The sequence below is a fragment of the Aythya marila genome, assembly GCF_965140915.1.
Source record: "Aythya marila genome assembly, chromosome: 20".
NCBI classification, from domain to species: Eukaryota; Metazoa; Chordata; class Aves; order Anseriformes; family Anatidae; genus Aythya; species Aythya marila.
The window spans coordinates 87,811-98,208 of NC_139061.1; the positions used below are offsets into that span (position 1 = coordinate 87,811).

At 45.0% G+C, this 10,398-nt stretch overlaps 1 long non-coding RNA gene across 1 annotated transcript; it reads left to right on the forward strand.

Moving 5' to 3' along the window:
- Positions 1-999: 999 nt before the first annotated feature.
- LOC309885914 lies at positions 1,000-3,127 on the forward strand. The gene is made up of 4 exons (XR_014318867.1): positions 1,000-1,224; positions 1,365-1,419; positions 1,501-1,585; positions 1,767-3,127. It is a non-coding gene; the product is annotated as an uncharacterized lncRNA (long non-coding RNA).
- Positions 3,128-10,398: the final 7,271 nt, after the last annotated feature.

A 10,398-nucleotide genomic window follows, 5' to 3' on the forward strand; every position in this document is an offset into this window, starting at 1 on the left:
CACCGCCCAGGCACATTTCGGCGCGGCGCCTGTCATCAGTAGTAGTCAGCGTTGCGGAGGAGGTGGGTGTCAGGGCTGGCATGCTAGTGAATGCTGGTTCTCTGTTTTTGCAAGTGATGATGAACCTGTTTGAACTAATTCTGTTTGAAAAAGTTCCAGTTCACTTGCCTGGTCATGTTGTCCTTTCAATATTCAAAGCTGCAGCAAAAGCATGGGGATTGTTGCTTCTAGAAACACCCCAGGTCTCTTGTCTGCTATGTGCATGTTGCTCAGGTAAAGCAGATTTAAAAAAAAAAAAAAAACAAACAAAGAAATGAAAACCAGCCACTGCTGCTCCTGCTCTCTGCCTACTTCCTTGTGCTTTTTCCCTCCCCTTTTCCAGGTGATTGGGTTTGGGTGCTGGGCAGGGCCAAAAGGTATATGAGCCCCAGGCATGCCATCAGAGAACTCCTTCTGCCTGGGCTGCTCTTTGGGGTAAGTGCTTTGTTTTTCCTTCAGTCAGTTGCAGGGTTCTCTAGGCAGGCTGGAATCTATGGATTTCTGGATTTTAAGTGCTTGGAACTCACTTAATACAGGGATATTTAGTAGAGGCTGCTGGCTCACTGTTTTTTGGGATGGTGGGGTACGCTCTTGTTTTTGAGCTGTTTTTTAATCTCTAGATGAATCAACCCACTTGTTGTACTCTCCAGAGGGCTAAAACCAGCTTGATTACATGCTACAAGAGGCTTGATTTGTAGGTGCAGTATGACCAAGAGACTGAGCAAGGTCACCTTTTTTGTCTGTAAAAGATAAGTCTGTGACTACCTCTGTTGGGGCTGCTGTGCATTCCTGGCCTTTTGGCATTTGTGGAATTCAGGGTGTTTTTTTTATTTATCTGGCTCTGGTCTCTGTATTTGAGTCCTCTGCAAGGAGCTGTACTGTTTGCGTGTCCATTGTGGATGTGACCTTGTCTCTTTGTTTCTTGTAGCCCAGGGCACAAACACAGAAAGTTGAAGGAAGCTTGAGGGTGAGTGGCCAGCAAAGGGGACCCTGAGTTGTTCGGTGGACTGTGTTAGTCTGCTTCACTTGTTGGGCCGGCTTTGCAAGCGCCTTGCGACAGCAGAGTACGTCTCCTGCCACGTTTCTGAGGCACGCCAGATGCCAGCAGTTCCAATTCCTGAAATGCTGGAGCTGCTCAGAGCGCAAGAGGAGCTGGGAGTGCGATGCATCTCCTTGAGATGTTAGGTGAGCGAAGCAGTGGTACTGGGTTGGGGCATGTGGCTCTGGGGCTTCTTGGCTGTTGCAGTAGGGGAGGAAAGAAGAGGAGTGGGTATAGACTGTTTTGTGGATTGTCACGTTTGTCTGTTCTTTCTCCCTGGTGTAAGCCCCGTGACCTTGGCTTGGCACACTGAATGGCAGTGATAAGCCTGGATTGGGAAGGTGAGTGGTGGAAAGTTGGAAAACGGGTATTTTTTGTGTAGTAGTCTCTTGGTGCACCTCTGGGTGACTCCTCTTTTGCAGGGATGAAGAAGGTACTGGGAACATCCTAGCTGGCCTCTGTGGTCCACGTTGATGGTGGATTCTGAGCCCTGAAAATGAAGTTGAGGTGGGAATCCTGTGTGTTGGGGAGTGGTTGGCAGGGGGAGGTGGGGAGTTGTCTGGAGGGTGTCTATCTGATTTCAGTAGTAGAGCAGGTCAGTTGACTACTGTTTTGTTTCTGAGGAGGTTGTTTCACTGGAAGAAATTTGGCTGGTGTGCTGGTGCCTGATGGCACTTTATTTCTGCAGGTGAAGAGGAGCCTTGTGCATGAAGCAATGTCCTAGCTAGCCTTTGTGTTCCTTGGTGAGGATGGAACGTGCCTCCCAGCATTGCCAAGCTAAGTTGGGGGGCAAGTGCTATGTTTGAGTTGGGGTTGTGAATGCACCCATAGGGTGTGGGTCTGTGCTTTTAAGTCATTGCAGAGGATGGGGCCTTTCAGGATTGATCAGGTCAGGCAGAGAGATGATGTGTGGGGAGTTGCGTCACGTACAGTGTGAACCCATGCCAGGCAGGGCAGTCCCAGCTTGTCATCTGTGTTCTGTGTTGTCGGTGCTGTGCTGTTGCTCTTGGTGCTCAGCAGGCCCTGGGGAAGCCATCCTGAGGGTATTGAACACTTGACCTCCTTGGAATATTGCTGATGTTGAACTGGGAGCTGAGTACCTCTTGTCTTGCAGTGGGAGCTTAAAGGGATCACTTCTTCTGTGCGTGTAATTTTTTTTGGTATCAAATGTTTCCTGATATGATCATCATATGTTACGTGCTCCTCAGGTCTTGATATGCTCATTGCCCTCTTCTCCTGGACAGACAAGATGTGCAACTTGTAGCCACACCAAAGGCCCTAAATGCTTGTTTTGTCATGGTAGGGCTGATCCGAGCACTTCTTGTCTTGCAGTTGCTGCTTGAAGTGCAGATCTCTTTCAGGTCTTGTGCATGGTATTTGGTTTGAGCTCCATGCTGCTCTGGCTCCCACCTCCCATTAGCCACCCCAGATACGCAAATACCAGGTGCCCCCCAATTTAGCTCTCAGACTGCTGGATGGTCAATTCCCTCCGCCTCAAGAAATGCACAGGCACTGATTGTCATCTTAGTCAATTGCCAGGCTCATCATCAGCTGCAAAAACAGAGTACCAGCATTCACTAGCATGCCAGCCCCGATGCCCACCTTCTCCACAATGCTGACTACTACTGATGCAACATACGATTGTGCTCACCTGTTCCTCTCTGAGTCCAAGCTCCAACAGTGCAGCCAGTATCATCCACACCACCTGGGAAAACAAAGGGATTAAATGATCATTGCATTCACAACACATCACCCAATGGTGTTTGTTTGTTGTTGTTGTTTTTAGTGTGTTTCTTTTTGTTTTTATTAAAAATCTGCTTTAGCTCGACAGCATGCAGAGTGCAGACAAGAGACCTGGGGCGTTTCTAGAAGCAACAATCCCCATTCTTTTGCTGCAGCTTTGAATATTAAAGGACAATGCGGCCCAGCAAGTAACTGGAACTTTCTTAACTGGAATTAGCTCAAACTTTTCTTTACATTGAAAGAAATATCTAGGAGCAGAACAGATTATGCACCAACAAAATCAATTCCATTCCACCTACAGGAAAAAATCACGTACTCTCATCCCCTCCTGTACCTCAGCCGCTCGCCTGCCCCACGTGGCAGATGCTTCCATCTGTTCTCTTTACCCACTTATAGCACCTCTAAAAGGCAAACTGGAATTTTACTCTATTGGATGTAGGAAAATAACTGCAGTGACAACCACACCCCCAAAAATAACAGCTACCTCTGCTCATCACGCACCAGAGTCACTCCAGAGGCAGCCTGGGTCAAGATGTCTTGCACTGCGCAGTGCATTTCAGCCTGAACAAAGGAAAACACAGGCAGAAGATAAACATTCAGCTGCCAGCAGTAGCACCCATCCCTTAACAACATAAGCGACCACATCTTTAGTTTTATCCTTTCAAAACAGCACTCCACTTGCCTCTGTACCTGCAAATTAGGTCCAAGCTTGAAAGGAGCAGCCAGCATCACCCACACTACTAGGGAACACAAAACGACAAAATGACCACTGTGCTTGCAAGCACCCACCTGCCACACTGCTCCTCTGTCCCAAACAGCCTCACCTCGGACCCTCCGAGGGAAACACCTGAGCGTCTTCCCTTCGCTTCGGATAAGGGATGACCAGGCTGACAACACTCACCTTCCCTCAGTGCTCTGTGACACGAGGATTTCCCTTCCCTGTCCACGACTGCACAAAGCACCTGCAAAGACAAGAGCAAAGAACATTCTGAGGCACCTCACAGCCACAGCGTACCTGCTGCAATACCTCTCTCTTCCCAGCTCCGGTACTTCAGCTGCTCACCAGCTCTAACTGAGATTCTTTGCTCACAGCACCACAGCAAACTCTGCCCAGGCCACACAACACACACTACACAAGCTACATTGCTCAAGACACAGAAGCTGAAACGTTCCTGCCCAACAATCAGTCGCATCGCACAGGAAGGATGCCGCACACTCCCAGAAACAAAACCTACCAGTCCTGAGCAGCTCCCCACCTCCTCCTGCCAACCACGCTCAGCACACACACTATTCGCCCCTCAAAAAAAAAAAAAAATTAGAACATACACACACACACAAAAAAAACACAACTGAGTTCCACAAATGCCAAAAAGACATGCATACACAGCAGCCCCGGCAGGGGTAATCACAGACTTACCCTTTGCAGATGAAAGAGTTGACTGATACAACCCTGCTCAGTCACTTGGTAATGCTGCATCTATGCTGTCAAGCCATGTAGCACGTAATCAAGCTGGTTTTAGTCCTTTGGAGAGTTACACAAGTGGTTTTATACACCTAGAGATTCAAGTGTAGCTCAAAAACAGGATTGTATGTCACCATCCCAAAAAACAGTGAGCCAGCAGCCTCTACTAAATATCCCTCCATTAAGTGAATTCCAAGCACTTAAAATCCAGAAATCCATAAACTCCAGCCTGCCTAAAGAACCCTGCAACTGACTGAAGGAAAAACAAAGCACTTACCCCAAAGAGCAGCCCAGGCAGAAGGAGTTCTCTGATGGCATGCCTGGGGCTCATTTACCTTTTGGCCCCGCCCAGCACCCGAACCCAATCACATGGTTGATTTAAAGATCAAAACCGAAATTTCTTTAAGTGGTATATTCTTTATTGCAGTGCTGGATGCACGGGGGATCTTTCCGTCAATTGTGCATGTTCGAAGTGACAAACTATCTCATATTTATACAGCGAAACAATGAATATTCTATTAACGCCTATACATATTCATTACCTAACCCCGCCTACTCTCATTTTGTATGCTGATTAGCTTATCAGTCCTTGCGCTTGCGCAAAGCCTTCCAAGAATTGTGGGCCAGGGTCTTCGGGATATGGGCAGTGGTCTTTGGGAGGAAGGCCGTAGTTCTTCCTCGTGATGCACTTTTCACCTTTTGCTTAATCAGTTGTTTTCCAAGATGTAAAAATGCTGAGTTGGCTTTCGGCCTAACTGAGGGTCGGCAGATAACAGGATGTCTCAGTTAACAAGACATAACAGATAGTTGACTCAAGTTATCTCAAGTCTCAGCCTGACTGAGGGTTAACAGACAACGGGATGTTTTCAAATAACAAGATGCTTCAACATAAAAGAAGGTCAACAGATAACAAGATGTTGTCTATTTTGTTCTCGCTAATTTTTAATCACAAGTTTTATTCTATCCTAAAGTGAGTTTATACAATACCATGGTAAAGGGGAGGGGCAAAGCACAAGGAAGTAGGAAGAGAGCAGGCACAGCAGCAGCTGTGATGTTTTTTGTTTTTTGTTTTTTTTTTTTTTTTTTGTTGTTGTTTTTTTTTTTCTTTTTTGTTTGTTTCTTTTTTTAAATCTGCTTTAGCTCAACAGCATGCAGAGAGCAGGCAAGAGACCTGGGGTGTTTCTAGAAGCAACAATCCCCATGCTTTTGCTGCAGCTTTTAATATTGAACTGACAATGTCACCAAGCAAGTATCTGAAACTTCTTCAACTGGAATTAGTTTAAACAGGCTCACCATTATCTGCAAACACAGAGAACCAGCATTCACTAGTGTGCCAGCCCTAATACCCACCTCCTCCACAACACTCACTGCTACTGATGCAACATAACGTTGTGCAATACCTCCCTGTTCCTAACTCCTTTACCTCACTTAACTCCACCTGAGAAATGTGGCCTGGCAGTGCCGCACTTAAATGTGCCCAGTCACATTTTATAGTGCCCATAACCCTAACCCTAACCCGTAAAAACTGACGAAAAATAAACCCCTAAGAACCTAATCCTAAGCCTTAACCCTAACTCCTAACCCTAACCCCAACCCTCACCCTAAACCCTAAACTCTAACCCTAGCCCCAGCCCTAGCCCCTAACTCTAACCCTAGTTCCCAAGAACTATATTTCCTGGCATTCTCTGGGCACTAAACATGGCCTCCCGGAAGTCCTGAATCCGAAAATTACATTTCTCGGTATGCTCTGGGCACTCAACATGGCCTCCCGGAAGTCCTAAATTCGAAAACTACATTTCCCGGCATGCTCTGGGCACTCAGCATGGCCTCCCAGAAGTTCAGAGTCCGAGAACTTCATTTCCCGGCATGTTCTGGGCACCCAACATGGCCTCCCGGAAGCGCGGTGCCGGAAAACTACACCTACCAGCATTCCCTGAAGAGCTGGCATGGCCAATCAGAGGCCGAGTTTTTGAGAACTACATTTAACAGCACTCACTGTAACCCTAGCCCTTACCGCCCTTTACACAAAAAAGCCTCAAGCACTAACCCTAAAAATCCTCAAAACCTCTACAGACCTAACCCAAACTATTTACCACACTAAACCCCTGAAGACCAATGCCTAAAACCCCTAACCCAATGTGATAAATTAGTGGGGGTTTGTTCATTGTCTTTGAGGAATTTGGAGAATCTGCTGGGGAGAAAAGGTTGTAAAATTTAATGGCCTTGATAAGGGAGGAAGCAGGAAAGGGTGTTGGGTGAACATCCTTGAGTTAAACCAGACTTTGTGAAATTCCTTACCACAAGACATCCTTTTTTGCCGCTTCACTACCCCCACCTGAACACGAAGCAGAGGAATAACGACCCCCCCTCTCAACAATAGACTGTGCAGCCTCAGCCAGTTCAACAAGTCCTGATAAGCCGGAATTCAACTGCTATAAAACAGCAACACTGGAAAGGGAAGTTGCGTGCTGTTGCGGAGCAGAGACTCCCCAGCTGCCCAGCGCTGTTTTGCTTGTGTGAGAAACACTCCGTAGCCAATAACTTAGGCTCAGGCGAGGATCTCAGTGAAGTAGTAATTTATTCGCGATTGCAATGGCAGGCGCCCCACAAGCAGGAGAGAGCGCATCTACTAGTTCCAGAACACAGTTTATATACCTTTTAATGGCAGGACCCTCCCCTGTTTCCCCACTGAGTGGGTAATCCAGATTCACAATCTATCTGATGCTTCACAAACAATGCATGGCCTTCAGTCGCCGGCCTGTTAAATTTCAAATTTCTTTTGACATTTTTACTGCTTGAAGTGGTAATGTTTCTTCACTTATCTGACTTGACTTGACACCATGATTTTCACCTAATTGTCCTAAGGAGTCTGATTGTCTGCATTTTACAAGGTCGCCTGCTAAACTTTCTTATCACTGTAAGCATATCTCAGTACCACATTCTCTCCTTCTAAACAATGTAACTCTGCAAAAACAACATTTCTATTCCCACAATTCCCCCCTTTTCTTTTTTTATAAACTGTTGATTTTTGCAAAAACTCTTTTTATTTTTATTTATTTATTTATTTTAAGTGTAATTTGGTAAATATCTTCCTCTTCACTTTCTTTGCTCTCCATTTCCTCTAATATCATTTTATCTGAGTAGGGTGGTGGATCTATGGTCATTTGTTTCAATAATGTGGTTTCAATTAACCGCTGGACAAGTCCCCTTACACAGGGGATAATGCAACAGCCAATAGCTGTCAAAACTCCTGCTACTATAATTGAGGATGTAAATATGGACATTACCATCCCTTTCCATTTACCAAACCAAGATTTCAACCATCCTGTGATGGAAGTGTCTGCTCCCGAATTTTCTGCCAATTCATTGGCAAGGGTGGTAAGCCCTTGCAATGCTCTTGTTACTGTGCCATCCGGGGCAGTATTGTTACGGATAAAAGTACAACAGTTGCCCAGCATCACGCATACACCACCCTTCTCCACAAGCATCATATCTAATGCTATCCTGTTTTCCCAAGCCATTTTGCTGATGACATCTAGTTGTTCAGCGATTCCTCTCATCGCATCCTTGGTATAATTGATGAATCTCTGCTGATTATAATAGAAATAATTAATCCAATCCACATTTTTATTGATTGTTACCCACCAGAACAGTAACTCAAACCCTGCAGCAATTTAATTTCTGGCTTTATATTCATCCCGAACTCCTCTAGGTACCCCAATAGAATCTATGTATACTCTATCATCAAATGATATTCCTAAGGCTCCTTTACTTCTTCTGGGTATTTGTGATGTTTCTCTTTCAAATGCCAGGGTGAAGGGTATAGCTGATTGAACAAGTGCACAAGTGCCTTCCCAATTAGATGGTAGGGTGGACCGTAAGATCTTCCCTGCACCGTACCACCAGAGATCTGCCCTGGGGATCTCCAGTCTTGAGCAGTTTCCCATCAAGTCCTTGGTAGCACAAGGCAAATTCTCCCAGATGCCAGGTAGCACTCACACCCTGCCGTGAGAGGCAAGCTGTATGGTTACCTATAGCTGTAGAGAATGCAGGGGGAACTGTGATATTGTTATCATGCAAGAAACAGCAAAGACAGACTTACAGGCCTCATTTCCCCAGGCAGTCTTTTCTTGGTACAATGCAATCATACATCGCATCCCTTGGGAGTCTTTGGTCCACCCCCATGGGAAGGGCACTATCTGGGCAATCGGTCATCCCGAGGCACAAGCATAGCAGTAGCTACAGTTGAGACTCTGGACAGTATATTTGACCCATTCTATCCAGGCATTCACATCCCCATACCCTGTTTGAATCTCAAATGTTTGAACTGTCACATTTCAGAGGGCCTCCTGTTTACTCTCCTGTTTTCTCCTTGAGTTTCTCCCTTTCTCTCAATCACAAGTCACACTCGTTAGTTACCTGTGAAAATAAAAGGTTAGTTTACAATTGTAAGCTCTTATCCTGCTCAGAGTCCACTACGAGATTTTTCTCTTCAATTTCAACTTCCAACAAGTCTTTTGTAGGAACAGCTTCCCAGGTACTTAGCGTCGATGGATGCCTTCACTCGAGTATAGTGAGTCCAACCTTTTCCTGCAGTTCTTACGGCTGTTTCAGTGGTCAGTAATTGTCCTTCCCATTCAGGCCGGAGTTGACTCTTTCCAGGTCCGAATCAGGACCTGGTTTCCTGGGTGATGGTGGTGAATGGGGAATTCCAAAGGTGGGGTTTGAGCCAACAACCCACAGGTCCTGAGAGATGACAAAGAAGACAACCCCAGAATACAGTTCTTAAGGAAACTCTCTTATTTTGAATTGTGGTATCTCATCCCTTCTGCCCAGATAGGGCAATCTGAACAGCATCTCATATGGTGAAATTCCTATATCCTTTCTTGGTGCTGTTTAAACCTGTAGGAGTAAGCATTTTACCCAAGGAAATTGGGTTTCTAACACTAGTTTAGTTAATTGCTTCTTTAATGTCTGATTCATTCACTCCACCTTCCCAGAAGAGGAGGGGTGCCAGGGGCTGTGAAAATCCCACTCAATCTCTAAGGCCTGCTTTAACCCTTGCAGTAAAGCTTACACCCATCTAGTCACGTGGTCAATTAGGACAAACAAGTAACTCAGTAAAGTTTACCTGTATACTTTGGAAAGGTCAAACCCCTGGCTCCCGTCCCCCTCTAGATGGGTTACAGAACACCTTTTTATTTACCTTTTGACATATGGTACATCCTCTACATATGTGCTTCCCTAAAGTGTATATTCCTACACAGACATACTTTCTTAGCACAATATCACACATTGCTTGCACCTCCCAATGACTCTTCTGATGTAAAACAGTTAATATTTGCCTCATTATCACTTTATTCAGCATTTCTCTCCCATCAGGGAGTATCGATTTTCCTTCAGACTTCATGGCTCCTGATTCCTTAAAAAATCTTTCTTTTAAAACTTTTTAGTTCTTTCTTAATTTTCAACATTTCCCTGAATCCTCTCTGCATTTATTCTGTTTTCCTTCAGACATTAGATGCCTTAAATACCTGACTTCTTTCTCCATATTGTAATTTATTTATTTATTATTTTTTAATACTCCCAAGCCCTGCTTTCCCAGAAAGTTGAATAGCTTGTTAGTAGCTTCCTTCACAACTCTTTTCTCCTGTCCTGACAATAGAAAACGATCCACATATTTGTTAACATTAATACCTCCTTGGGAGGTTGTAATTGCTCCAAAATATCTTTTTTTTTTTTTTTTTTTTTTTTAGATCTTACCCAAATAGATAGGTGTCCCTGTAAACCCCTGAGGTAAAATTGTCCACCTATATTGTTGCTTCCGCCCCCATTTCAGGGTCTTTCCAGTCAGAGGTGAATATACATGTATGTTTGCTCTCAGGGCCAGAGAGCACTCCATTAATAACACTGTTATTCCAGTCTAACAATTTACTATTTGAATGCCCAATTTAATCATCAAATCCCTTCCCAACAAATTAGTCCTTGCTTTGGGTACATACAATAATTACCCAGTGATCATTTTATCCCCTAGTCTCAGCTTGGTATCCCCCCCAAAGTGGCACTGTTATCCCAGCCCCATCACTTTTTAGGGTTTCATTAGTTAATTTAATCC